We start from the raw sequence: 14,473 nt of genomic DNA on the forward strand, positions 1-14,473 counted from the left end.
GGTTGTAAATGTGGTTCCCAAATATCATAATTTTTTTTTCAGTCTTGGAAAAATAGTAAAAGTGGTTGATCATAATCCATCCTATTTTTCTTCTTCATGTATCTTCAGAAATCTGCAGTGATTTCCCCTTCACTCCCATCTCCCTTGCTGGCACCCTTGCCTTCAGTCTTCTCTTTCTGCCATCCATATTCTTATCTAAATCCTGCAGTCAGTTCTAAGCTTAAAGAATTACTTGTAGTTTGGAGACACAGCCACCCGAGTTTCTTGCCTGTCTTCTCTTCTCTTTGTTTTAGAGCACTACTTTTGCTCACCATGAATTCGGACAGTGCCACCCTGTCATTTCACCTTTGGTTAGCAATGCTTCTTTCTCCATGGCAGATCTCCCTAAATGAGAAGATACGGCAACCCAAACATGCGTGGTAATAGATGGACTTGCCAGGAGCCTGGCCAGGCAAAAGAAAATCAGCTGTGGTCATATCTACATGTAGCTGGGGGAAATTTCTAAGGAGAAAGCAGACAAAGAAAAGGGAAGGGTAAATTGAGTGACATTGAACAAGCTATTCAGTTTCTCAAAGTCACCAGTGTAGCAGAGGATATTCTAGGTAAGTTACTTTTCCTTCCAAATTTTATTTTATTGTGTTATTAGCAGTCATATATTCCTATCTGTGAGACTATTCTTTATCTATATTCCCACTGGAAAATTTATAATTTCTTTGAAAGTGTGATTTCTCTTAGCTCTTTAAATAAAGCTTAGTTCTCTAATTAAAACAAAGCTTACTTCTTAGCTTTCAAAATATTTTTGGAATTTGTTTAAACCAATACTCAAGTATACAAAGTTAAAAAATCTATAAACATATATGTGTGTATATCCAGTAAAAAATGAGTTATCCATAACCTCTAATATATTCCTCAGAGATAACAACTTAAGAAATTTTAAAAGGTTTTAGAGTGTCTCAAAACTAATTTTAAAATAAAATCTTAAAAATTCACACGCACACACACGCACAAGTTTTAAGGGCATTAGCATTTTGTGGAAATAAGCCACCACCATCCAAATGAGAATAAATAGAGGCTGTTTATTCAGAGCATGCTATACAGCATGAGAACCAGCCACCATCACTTACATTTGGCAGACACTAAAGGCAGTCAGGTGAATGAAGAGCTTTATAATGAAAAGAGGGAAGGTTTCAGATATGCTCTGATTGGGAGTTGTTTGCATGAGGAAGCTGAAGGACAGCTAGCTAGAAGCTGGTCATCTTATGTCATTGGTTCAGGGAGTATATTTGACTTTCTCTGGTTGATTCTGAGTTGGAAGCAGGCAAGGGAAAGGGGTGAGATAGAGAAGCTGGCAGTCTTTGACCAAGTAATGATCATTCTGGGATGATTCTACATAGCTGTGGTTTGACTTTCTGGGCTGGTTGCTGCAGAGGCTGTGGATCAGTGTTCTATTTTTATATATTGTCTGGCTATAGTTTGTTTATATATTTGATATTTTCTCAAATTACACATAAATTCATTTTATTTCAGCTGCAATGTTTATCAATTGATTTCCGTGAGTATGTGTAGGATATCAAGAAATGAATAAAATATAGAAAGGTGATATTATTTGTTTGACATGACATTTAAATAAAAGAACTTCTTTACATTAAAAAATGGGGAAAAGCAACCCATTCTGACCAATCTAAGATTTCATACTGCGTTGACTTATAATTGTTTATATATTCTTAGGGTTGGACAGGTAAAGTCTGCATTATAAATTAAAAAATCTCCTATAAATTTATTCTTTGAAGATACCAGTACTCGTAAGGAATATAAACAGAGTATGAGTGGCCCACCACCTGGGCCAGGATGAAGTGTTTTCCCTCAGGGGTATAGAATTATGTATTGATCCAATTGTATTATGGGTGGTTTTGCCATTCTTTGGAAGTATCTGGTAGAGGTTGCTTCCCAGACAGGATATTAAAGAAGAGTTCTGTTCTGGTATGACAATAACTACAGCCAGGTCCTGCAAATATTCATTTAGTGATAGTGTCTATATTTAACTCAGTACAGCCTTGTTGTCACTTGTCAGGTAAATCAAAGGCACACAGTGAGTACTGAATGCCTGATAGTATCTACATGTATCAGTCATATTTGAGTAATCACAAAGGTTTAATATAAAGAGAGAACTGGAAAGTCTGCATTGTTTAAGAGTTGGGGGTCTAAGACATATGTTACAGAAACAGGAAATTGTAAAATGCTACGAACAATTCTCTCCTTTTTGCAATTTCAATGTTAGTTTATTTGGTGTGTGAATTAAATAGAACTAGAACTTTATTTTAATTCATGTGAAACTTATTTACTTGTGGTCTTTAACCACTTGGGGTTTGCTTAGGGCAACGGTTCACAAATTTATCATGATAATTACATTTCAAGAGACCCTTTATTTAACGTTTATTTTCTTTTTTTGTTTATTGTAGTTTAAGTGAAAGTTTACATTTCAAATTAGTCTCTTATACAAAAATGTATACATACATTGTTATGTGACCCCAATTGCTCTCTCTATATTGTGATGGCACACTTCTCCTTTCCACCCATGATTTCCCATGCCCATTCAACCAGCTCCTAACCCTCTCTCCCTTCTCATCTCACCTCTGGACAGAAGCTGCCCATTTAGTCTCCTGTATCTACTTGAGCTAAGCAGCACACTCTTCACGAGTATCATTTTACGTCCCACAGTCCAGTCCAATCTTTGTCTGAAGAGTTGGCCTCAGGAATTGTTTTATTTCTGGGCTGATAGAGAATCCAGGGGCCGTGCTTTCAGGGTTCCTCCAGTGTTAAATACAGTGTTAAAAAGATAACATCATTGTAAATCTCAATGATTCAGACAATTAAGTCTGGTCTTTTTACTAGAATTTGAGTTCTACACCCCACCTTTCTTCTGCTCCATCAGGGACTCTCTGTTGTGTTCCCTGTCAGGGCAGTCATTGGTGGTAGCTGGGCACCATCTAGTTCTTCTAGTCTCAGGCTGATGCAGTCTCTGGTTTATGTGGCCCCCCTCTATCTCTTGGGCTACTACTTCCCTTGTGTCTTTGGTGTTCTTCATTCTCCTTTACTTCTGGTGGTTGGGACCAATTGATGCATCTTAGATGACCACTTTCAAGCTTTTAAGACCTCAGATGCCACTCACCAAAGCAGGATGCAGAACATTTTGTTAAAAAACTTCGTTATGCCAATTGACCTAGATGTCTTCTGAAAGCATAACATTTATTTTCTTATGTTTAAAAATCATATTGCTCTTATACTCACAAATCCTCTACTTTTATTCTTTTATGCTATGAACCTTGGTGGTGCAGTGGTTAAAGTGCTCAGATGCTAACTAAAAGTTGGTGGTTTGAACCCACTAGCCACTCTACCGGAGAAAGACGTGTTAGTCTGCTTCTGTAAAGATTTACATACAGCCTAGGAAACCTTGTGAGGCAGTTCTACTCTGTCCTATAGAGTCCCTATGAGTGGAATTGACTCAACGGCAGTATGTTTGGTTTGATTTTTTTATAGCCAAATCTTATTGTGGTGGAAATAATAAAAAATGCTATAATATGAAAAAAAATACCTTCTATAATTGCTGTGAGGTGCGTCCAAGGAGACTATAGAGCAAGAAATGAACAAGGAAGCTAAGAACTGAAAATAAGAGAACAGATTAGGATGTTAATATTCCAGTTACATAGTTTATACAATTGCTATTATTAATGTATTTATTAGTTTTTGTGATGAAGGAAGTGTGTGCTTGTTTGAAATATTGCTTAACATTGCTTAAAGGACTGTTGTTGAGAAATGAAAAAATAAAGGGTTAAAAAGATAACATCACTATAATCTCAGTGATATGACTTTGATGTGTGTGTATACACACAGACACATATACACACACACACTTATTGTTGATGTTGTGTGTCATCAAGTTGATTCTGACTCATAGAGACCCTACGTGACAGAGTAGAACTGCTCCATAGGGTTTCCTAGGCTGTAATCTTTACGAAAGCTGATAGCCAGGTCTTTTCTCCCACGGAGCGTCTGGTGGGTTTGAACCACCAACCTTTTGGTTAGCAGCAGAGGGCCTATCCATTGCGTCACCAAGGCTCCTTTTATATACCTATATATGCACATATATTTCTCAAGAGTGAGCAGTGCTTGAGCAATGCCTTACGTTCTTATCTTGAGTATCAAATCTGCACTGCTGTTTAAATAATTAACTTCCTTGAACATAGCACTGTGGTTTATGAAAAATAATTTAAAATGAAGCCAAATAATTTATTACAGTTTCAATCACTCAAACTTCCCAATGCCAATCATTATGTCATTCTGCTTCAAATATCTCTTCGCTTGTCATCCTGTTTGTGGATGGATGACACCACTGTGTTAAAGGAGGGAGGGAGTAACTTCAGAAGGAAGCATCAGAAGGAGAATGCTCAATCCACAGCTTCCAGAGACTCAGCTTAAAGAATGATTCCATCATGAGGCAGAGACTCTGTAGAATAGTTTTCATCTTTGGTGAATCAAACCAAAGGAAAGGTAGAAAGTTGCTTAATTACTCTTTACAATGGAGTTATAGCCCTATAAATTAGAGATTAAAAGGATATTATGTTACTCATTCTCTGGGCTCTAGAACTGGGTTAAGATATATTAACTCATGGGTAGTACATCTATAAATTAAAATGCTTTCTCTCCCTGAGAGCATGGTCTGCCGTTGCCACCACTTTAAGTTGGCCAAATTGAAAAGCCGCGGGGGGAAGGGGCACAAACAGTAGGAAACCAAAGTTTTCCTACCGTTTAAAAGCCTTTTTCTTGATTCACTGTTTGTTTAGTTGCTGAAACCTCAATGGCTTTTCAAATTTCTTACAAAATGGAGTTTACCAACTGCTGGCTGTTTTCCTGGGTGATCTCATGGGAGGATGGGAGCACTGAACTTTTCAGGCTGCCAGCTCCCGGGAAGTCTCCTAGATTCATTTTGATAAAATCGGTTTACATTAGGAAACTGGTAGGAATGATGGCTCCAAAGAACTATTATGATTATAATGAGAAGGTCCTTGAGTTCGAGTCCTGGAATAAAGTTCATCATGTGGAAAGGGATATCGGTGAATATTTTTAAGCTGATGAATGGCATTATTAAAAGTTTTCTTTTTTAAACATTCTGGTGATGTTGAGGATAAGAGATTGTAGGCAGATGAAGTAAGAGTCAGTGGAACAAAGTAGGAGGCTTTAACTTGAATAATAGTCCTTCTTGCTTCCGTTTATTCTGAAAATAATGGTCTCCTCTTCACTTCTATGTGCCCTACACTCTCCTGCCCTTTGCTCAAGCTGCATCCTAGTCCTCAAAGCCATTATTCTCTTTATCCACCAAATGATAGTGTCCCATACTTCAAACCCAGCTCAACGCACAAGCTTCTCCATTCTCTACATTATCAGGCCCCCTAAACAAATTAGATTTACTCTCTATCCTTTAATCACATTGTCCCCTTTGGTACCTTTGTCTTGGATTATTGGTACTTATTTCTGAACCTGTTTCCCTAGGTAGTCCTGGAGACAAAGTACTCTGTTTTATTCACTTATGTGTGTCTCCTGCAAAGTGAAGCACTAAATTAGCCCATAATAGTTGCCCAGTAATATCTTTCTTTGTGGAGTTGGTGTTAGATAGTAATGGCAAACGCACATGTATAGAAGTGTTATGACTTAACTCCACCTTAGATGATTTAAGCAAAGAATAAAAAACACAGTACATAATTAGATTCTACTGTATCACTTGCAAAAGCTAAATCATAATTATGATACCCCAAACATTGAATATATTTTGGAGGAAATGAACTGTTGGAATCAGTATTCATCAAGCTTAGTGGCATGAAATAAAATTCCAATTATCTGTGTAAGAAATATATTCTATATAAAAAGGCAGGGACATAAATTAACCTGAAGTCACTTAAGACAACTGGGTTGTCTGGGGAATATCTTATATGTATTACATACAAAGAAGTCAGTGAAGCAGAGAGGAACGGAACAAACTGCTACCGTAGTGCCAACATTGCAACAGTTACTTTTTTCAATTTACAGCCAAACTGCTAAAATATCAGTTAACTTTAATGAAGATGATGAACAGAAAATAAAAACCCTCTTTAACAAAGAACAAAACACCTATTGAAGAAAAATTGAGAGAGATTCATTTAATTAATTTTGTTGTTTAGCCAGACTAGTTTTTTCTGAAATATATCTAAATAAGCATTATTCATTTTCTTGAGAAATGATCATCAGACACATACAGGTACAAGTTAGAAAAGTAATGGGACAATAGTACAGGTAGTCCGAGACTTACAACAGGGTTCCATTCTCACGATTCCGTCGTGAGCGGGTTCTGTCCTAAATTGTTTTTTTTTTTAGTTTTTATTATGATTGTCTTTTATTATCAGTATCTTTATAAATCCAATTTTCATTTGTCTTTAGGGGTTGGAAACATTGCATATTAACTTACAGATATATTTTAATACATACATATATACATAAAAAATATACAAATTCTAAAGACTTACTCTGACAATGAAGAAGAGTTGGACAATGTAGGTATTTTGTCATTTGCGGTAATAACTCCACTGTGGAAGGTTCTGGATCATCTGATTTATCCCTGGGAATAAGGATGGAGTTTCTAGTCAGAAAATTAGTGAAAGTGGTCTGTATGGTCCTCTTTCTTTTCTTTATATATTTCGTGGTAACATCTCACTGCTTCCTGAATCTGCCTATTGACGTTAGCAAAGCGATCAGTATTTGCATCTGTGTTTTCAAGCAACTGAAGCCCCTGATTTAGTTTAGAAAAAACTTCAACTAATCCTTTCACTGTAAAATTTTTTGACAACTTTTCTCCTTCCTCTTCCTCATTATTGCTTTCTTCTTCAGCTTTTCTTTCCTCCCCAAACTCCATTAAGTCCTGATCTGTTGATTCGCCTTTTTCACGATCTATGAGCTGTCCCACATCAGTGATATCAGGTTCTAAATTCAGCGTTCTTGCATATAAATGATTTTTCCACTGATCTCTTCCATCATACTATCCCTATCAAATGTTTGGATCGAGATCACACAACTCAACAATTTTTTCCCTATCCCCTGTATGCATTTTCCTGTAACTTCTTCACAGGAAGATGCAATGTTCCGGATACACTGAAGAATATTGTAATTCTTCCAGAAATTTGTGTAATGTTACCATACCTCCATCTGTTGCAGCTATTGCCTGAGCAAGCATAGTCTGTAAGTAGTATGCCTTAATAGTGGTGATTGTACCTTGATCCATAGGCAGAATCACAGCTATTGTATTGGGAGGTAGATACACCACTTTGATTTGTGACAACCAGGGACTCCCAAAAGCCAGATATAACATGATTAATCTATAATCATATGGTTATTTATGATACATTTTATAATTTTGTAAATATAAACATTTAGTCTTGCCACTGAGAAGCCATTTTCATTCTCCTGGAATCCAGATTTCTGGGTCCATGGAGTAGGGTGACCAACCCAGACCATTAGCTCTTAGGTTTCCTTTTGAACCTTGAGCCTTGATGCAATTGGTTTCTAAAGAGTCACCTTAGAGTCCAACAATGGCCTAGGTAAACTAGTAAGATTGTTTTGTCTTGGGCATTGTGCTTTTTTGAAGAACTCAGTCAGTTTTGGGAAACAGAGACTCCAAAGGTCAGACTAGGGGCTATGTTTTAGGGTAAGTCAGTAATCATTTTAACTGTCCTTCAGGACAATGCTATATGAAATTCTTCTGGATCACAAATTGTTTATCAATTCCGTTATGGCACTTTTTCCGTGGCAATGAAGAAAAGATTTGGTATAAGAGTACTCTCCCATCTTTGGAACATTTTTGACTGTCTAGTTGAAATGTTACCCACATTTGCGAATTACATATTCAATAAACTTCAGTCAATTTCCATTATTGGCTTAATGCGACTTTTGTTTTAATACCGTGTTAATGGTATAAAGATATGTATTTTCAGATTTTTGGCAACTGAATTTTTAAGTGTGTGAAGTTAGTATTCTCAAATTTTAAATTTAACTTAGAAACTGTGGAGGTTTGTAAGAAAAGAAAGAATAAATAATCTATACATGAAACACCAAACTTAACACGTGGCCCAAACATTGTAATCTCAACTAAATTGCTAAAAGAAAGATGTGATAAAATTATTTAGTGTTGCATGAAAACGAGGCTAAAACAATGTGTAATTTAATCATTTCCTAATATGCTTTTTTCTAAAACTTAGCTATATATATTCCATTAAGTGATCTTTTTGAGACAAAGGAAACAATTGGCTATGTTTGTCAAAGTTCTCTTTGTTAAAGTGAAATGGTCATATATGCTAGCTGTTTTAACTCTGAGCCTCCACTGTAGTTTTATTAAAACAAAAAATAAGGACTATCATTCTCTATTATTGTTGCTGGGGCCCTGGTGGCACAGTGATTAAGCATTTGGCTGCTAACCAAAAGGTCAGCAGTTCCAATCCACCAGCTGCTCCTTGGAAACCCTATAGGGCAGTTCTACTCTGTCTTGTAGGGTCACTATGAGTAGGAGTCAACTCGACAGCAATGGGTTTGGTTTTTATTATTGTTGCTATTACTTAAAATTACCTGTACATTTGGATGGAGGCCTGGTGACGTAGTGGTTAAGAGCTCAGATGCTAACCAAAAGGTCAACAGTTCAAATCCACCAGCGGCTCCTTGGAAACCCTGTGAGGCTGTTCTACTCTGTCCTGTAGGGTCACTATGAGTCAGAATTGACTTGACGACACCTAACAACAACAACATACATTTGGACAGTGCACAAACATTTACACTCTTAAATATATATATTTTCTTTTTGGGAGGACAAATGCATTATGGATTAAAATATCACCATAAAAAATATCCTATAGTTTTCTCTAGTGCATTCATGAAATATAAAGTAATATTTGAAAGTTACTGAAATATTTGAAAGTCACTAACAGTATAAGAAATAGTTAATGTTGTTTTCAGTGCAATGTAAAGATTCAAAACAGTAATTTCAAATAGAGAATTTTAGTCTATAAAATTGTTTTTTTTCTTTGCAGTCACTCTATTATTTAGGATATACATCTAGCTAAGTTAACAGATACAAATAATATACATTTTAAACAAGAGTAAAAAGTCCAGGCTGATGAGATGCTCTCCAAAGTCAGAAATCCAGGTTGTCTTCCTCCTCCTCAGCGTCCAAGATGAGGCGCCACCCAAACTCCAGGCTTGCAAAAGTGGGGTGGGACAGTCAGCTACATACCTTCCTGCTTAAGTAGGCACAGCCTAGAAGTTGCACCCATCACATTGCATCTTCTCGGCCAGAACTAGTCTCAGGGCTACAACTAGCTACCATGAAGGCTGGGAAATGTAGTCTCTATTCTGGGTGACCATGTGCCCAGTTAAAGATAAGGGACTCTGTCTCTATCAAAGAAGGAAAGCACACATGCTGGAAGATACCTAACAGGCTCTCCAAGTTTTACTTAAGCTTTAAATGCTAAGTCCCTGAAAAAAGTGTAATGTTTCAAAGAACCTGAAACATAAAATCTTTTCTTGACTTAAAGACTAGATTTGTACTCTACCAAGCATTATTATTTTGACTTTTATTCAGTATAGATTATGTTTGCCATAGCATCATATTCAGATGTCAATTTGGAAATCTTTTCCAGCCTCATAATAAGGGGAGGGCCCAACTAAAACAAGGCAGTTAAATTTTTCATGCTTGCTACAGCAAAGACACACACACACAAAAGTCATAGAAACCCTGATGACTTTCGCGGACTTGTAAAATATATAACAAAGAATCAGTTACCAATAATATTAATATTATTTTAAAATAATGTTTATTTAGATTTAGTTACATTTTACATCTTTGCTTATTATTCAGCCTTTCTATCTGGGATTATTTTCCTTCTGCCTAAAATACATTCTTTAGAATTCCCTTTAGGGAAGGTGGTAAATCTCTTAAATATGAAAATGTATTTTGCCCTAATTCTTGAAAGATTTTTGTAGGGCTAGAGTTCTAGGTTGATAGTTACTTTTTCTCAGTATATTGAAGATGTTATTCCTTTGTTTTCTACTAGCTTTCAAAGTTGCAATTAGGAAGTCAGCTGTCCAGTTTTATTCTTTTGTAGGTAATCTGACTCTTCCCTCTGATTACTATTCTTAAGACTGCAAATAATACTGACACTGATTTAGAAATATTTCTGTAGTTTTGTGCAAGGCTTTGAACCAGTTCATCTCAGTTTGACATCATGCTGAGAATTTATACTTCCACCCCAGTTATACTGAATGAGAATCTACATTTTAACAAGATCCATAAGAATCACCTGGGGATCTTTTCATAAAGTAGATTCTGATTCAGTATATCTGGGGTAGAAAGGCAAATTCTCAGCAAGGGGTCAAACTAAAGTGAACCAGTTTGAAGCCCTGGTTTTATCACAGTCACTCAAATGAATTGGGATCTATTTTGCTACTGATAGCAATAATAATAGTAACTAGCATTTATTTAGCACTTACCATGTTTCTAATGTGGTTTAAAACAACCTACCTTATTTATTTCATTTAACTCTGATAATAATGTTTTCAGGTAGGTATTCTTATTATCATTAATATCCTATACAAGTAAAATTTTGCTGAAGATAATTAAAAAACAATTGCAGTAGTAACATTGATAGGGAATTGTCAGAAGTTCAAACTGGATTCAGAAGAGGACATGGAACAAGGGATATCATTCCTGATATCAGATGGATCACCAGAAAGATGTTTACCTGCGTATTATTGACTATCCAGAGGCATTTGACTGTGTGGATGATAGCAAACTATGGATAACATTGCAAAGAATGGGAATTCCAGAACGCTTAATTGTGCTCACGTGGAACCTGTACATAGACCAAGAGGCAATCATTCAATGGAACAAAGGGATACTGAATGATTTAAAATCAGGAAAGGTGTGTCTCAGGGTTGTATCCTTTCACCATACTTAATCAGTCTGTATGCTGAGCAAATAATATGAGAAGCTGGGCTATGTGAAGAAAAACAGAGCATCAGGATTGGAGGAAAACTCATTAACAACCTGCGATATGCAGATGACACAACATTGCCTGCTGAAAGCGAAGGGGATTTGAAAAACTTACTGATGAAGATCAAAGACTACAGCCTTCCGTCTGGATTGCAGCTCAACATAAAAAAAACAAAAATCCTCACAACTGGACCAATAAGCAGCATCATGGTAAACAGAGAAAAGATTGAAGTTGTCAAGGATTTGATTTTACTCAGATACACAATCAACGCCTGTGGAAGCATCGGTCAAGAAAACAAACGACATATTGCATTGGGCAAATCTGCTCCAAAAGATCTCTTTAAACTGTTAAAAAGCAAAGATGTCATTCTGAGAACTAAGGTGCACCTGATCCAAGCCATGGTATTTTTAATTACCTCATTTGCCTGAGAAAGTTGGACAATCAAAAAGGAAGACCAGAGAAAAATTGATGCCTTTGAATTATGGTGTTGGCAAAGAATATTGAATATACCATGGACTACCAGAAGAAAGAACAAATTTGTCTTGGAAGTAAGTACAGCCAGAATGCTCCTTAGAAGCAAGGATGGTGAGACTTCATCTCACTTACTTTGGACATGTGATCAAGAGGTACCAGTCCTGGAAAAGGACATCATGTTTGGTAGAGTTTTAGCAAAAAAGAGGAAGACCCTCAACGAGATGGGTTGACACAGTGGCTGTAACAATGGGCTCAAACATAGCAAGGATTGTGAGGATGGAGCAGGACCAGGCAGTGCTTCGTTCTGTTGTACAGGAGGTCACGTGGAAGACAGAAGTGAAGAAGCAGCCATTACTCTCCTAAGGTCATCTGGTTAACTGTAGTGAGTCAGACAGAGGTGATGGTGGGTTACAGCTTGTCATGTTCAAGGCTTAGTGTCCAGCTCTCCTGCCTGTCTGCCATTCTACTGACCAACAACAACCCCAGCTCCTCTACTCCCTCCACATGTACAGAGGTAAGAGTCTTCTAGAAACTTCTCCACAACTCACCTTCCCTGTCCTACTCTCTCAGCTGGATAAGCATGGTTTCCTGGATGCCCCTGCCAGCTGCAACTCTTCCATCCATGCCCATGTTCTGGAGAGCTGGCCAGGAACTTTTCTTCTACCTACTTCTCTGCAACTCCCACAACTGTGTAATGTCAGACTCCTCTAGTAAATCTCTTATTCCGTAATACTCATAATGATTCTCTATTCTGATTGAACCCTGCCTGGTACAGCACAGAAATAGTTTTAAAATACTGCACAAGAGCAATGTTTCCAAATCTTGCGTGGGAGTGCTAGTTAAAATGTACATTCCCAGGCCCCTGCATTGGGTATTCTGGTTACTAGACAGGACTACATTCTGACTTTCATAGACCTTAGCACTTTTGCCTTCAGTGGACCCCCTCATCCATAAACATAATAAAAATTATATTTTGCAACTATATTGATACAAACATTAATATAATCTGAACTGGACTATATTCATTTTTCTTCTGATTTTAAAAGCAATTAGAATATCTTCTCGGGCCCTTAGATGTGTCTTGGGCCCCAGGCACTGTGCCTACTGTGTCTAATGGAGAAGTTGGCACTGTTACTTGGTTTGGATTGGGACCCAGGAATACACATTTTAGTAAGCTTCCATTTTGATGATTCTCCTCATTGGGCAAATTTGAGAAGCACCACTAGAGTTATGGGTGTCTCAGCACCCCAGGAGAGCTCAGTGATCACACTGTTAAAGGAAAAGAGTCTGAAAACCAACTTGATATACAGGGCAGCACATTTGTGCAGAGAACAAATTTTGAAAAGTATAATGTCAAAAGCAACAACAAAAGCTAGCCCTAAAAAATAGCAACAGATATTCCAATCTGTCTTAGTCAATCTAGTGCTGCTATAACAGAAATACCACAAGTGGATAGCTTCAACAAAGAAAAATTTATTCTCTCATAGTCTAGTAGGTTACAAGTCCAAATTCAGGGCATCAGCTCCAGGGGAAGGCTTTCTCTGTTGGCTCTGGAGGAAGTCCTTGTCATCAGCCTTCCCTTGGTCTGGGAGTATCTCAGTGTAGGAACCTCAGGTCCAAAGGATGTGCTCTGCTCCCAGCACTGCTTTTTTGGTGGTATGAGGTCCCCAGCTCTCTGCTTGCTTCCCTTTCTTTTTATCTTTTGTAAGATAAAAGGTGGTGCAGGCCACACCGCAGGGAAACTCCCTTTACATTGGATCAGGGATGTGACCTTAGTAAGGGTGTTACAATCCCACCCTAATCCTCTTTAACATAAAATTACAATCACAAAATGGAGGACAATCACACAATACTGGGAATCATGACCCAGCCAAACTGATACACGCATGTTTTAGGGGACATAATTCAATCCATGACATCCTATGGCTTATGCTCATAATACATTTTGATTTTTCAAGTGTTGTTTCATTCCCATGCATTGATCTTACAGTAGAATCACAATTGCTGTAGGAAATAGTTCTAAACCAGTTGATCTGTCTTGTATTCCTCTCCTAGAATTGAGGTCCAAAAGCAAAGGGAACTTATAATAAACCAGGTCCACTCATAAGACAGAATTTCCCAGACTGTTATGCTTATAACCTCCAGCAAATAAATGATTTGCCTTTATTTATTTCCCGTGTCCGAATTAAAGTATAATCTCCTTCCTGGAGGAACATGAATTGTATAACCTATCCCAGGATGGAGGACAGTTCTTTAATCAGCACTGAATCCTTGTTGCTATTAGGTGCCATTGAGTTGTTTCCAACTCATAGTGACCCTATATAAAACATAATGAAACACTGCTCAGTCCTGAGCCATCCTCACATATGTTGCTATGTTTTAGCCCATTGTTGCAGCCACAGAAACACTAAAGATAAAAATCAAGAATACAAGTAAATATAATGCTTGATTTGTCTCTGATAACAAATACAAATTGCTAAGCAAAGATGAATTAGTAAAGTTTGCACATTGCTATTTTTCCTTTTTTTTTTTTGGTTTAACTATAGTCCCTTCTAAAACAATTTAAATTTATATATGTCTTATTCCTCTTATTGGAGTCCCTTGGTGGTGCCAACGATTAACACGCTCAGCTAACCAAAATGGTGGCAGTGTAAGTCTACCCAGCAGTGCCTTGGAAGAAAGGCCTAGAGATCTACTTCTGAAAAATCAGCTGTTGAAAACCTTATGGAGCGCAGTTCTTCTCTGACACACATGGGGTCTCCATTAGTTGGAACTGACTCGATGGAAACTATTTTTTTTATCCCTCTCATTAGATGTTTCTTGACTATATATTTCTTTGTATTTGTTTCACAATAGCAGCCGGCATATTACTATAAAAGTAGTAGGCCCTCAATAACGACTTGCTGTATTTAATGAAAGACCGGAGACAGATCTTT

The sequence above is a fragment of the Trichechus manatus genome, unplaced genomic scaffold (assembly GCF_000243295.1).
Source record: "Trichechus manatus latirostris isolate Lorelei unplaced genomic scaffold, TriManLat1.0 scaffold00050, whole genome shotgun sequence".
Classification (NCBI taxonomy): domain Eukaryota; kingdom Metazoa; phylum Chordata; class Mammalia; order Sirenia; family Trichechidae; genus Trichechus; species Trichechus manatus.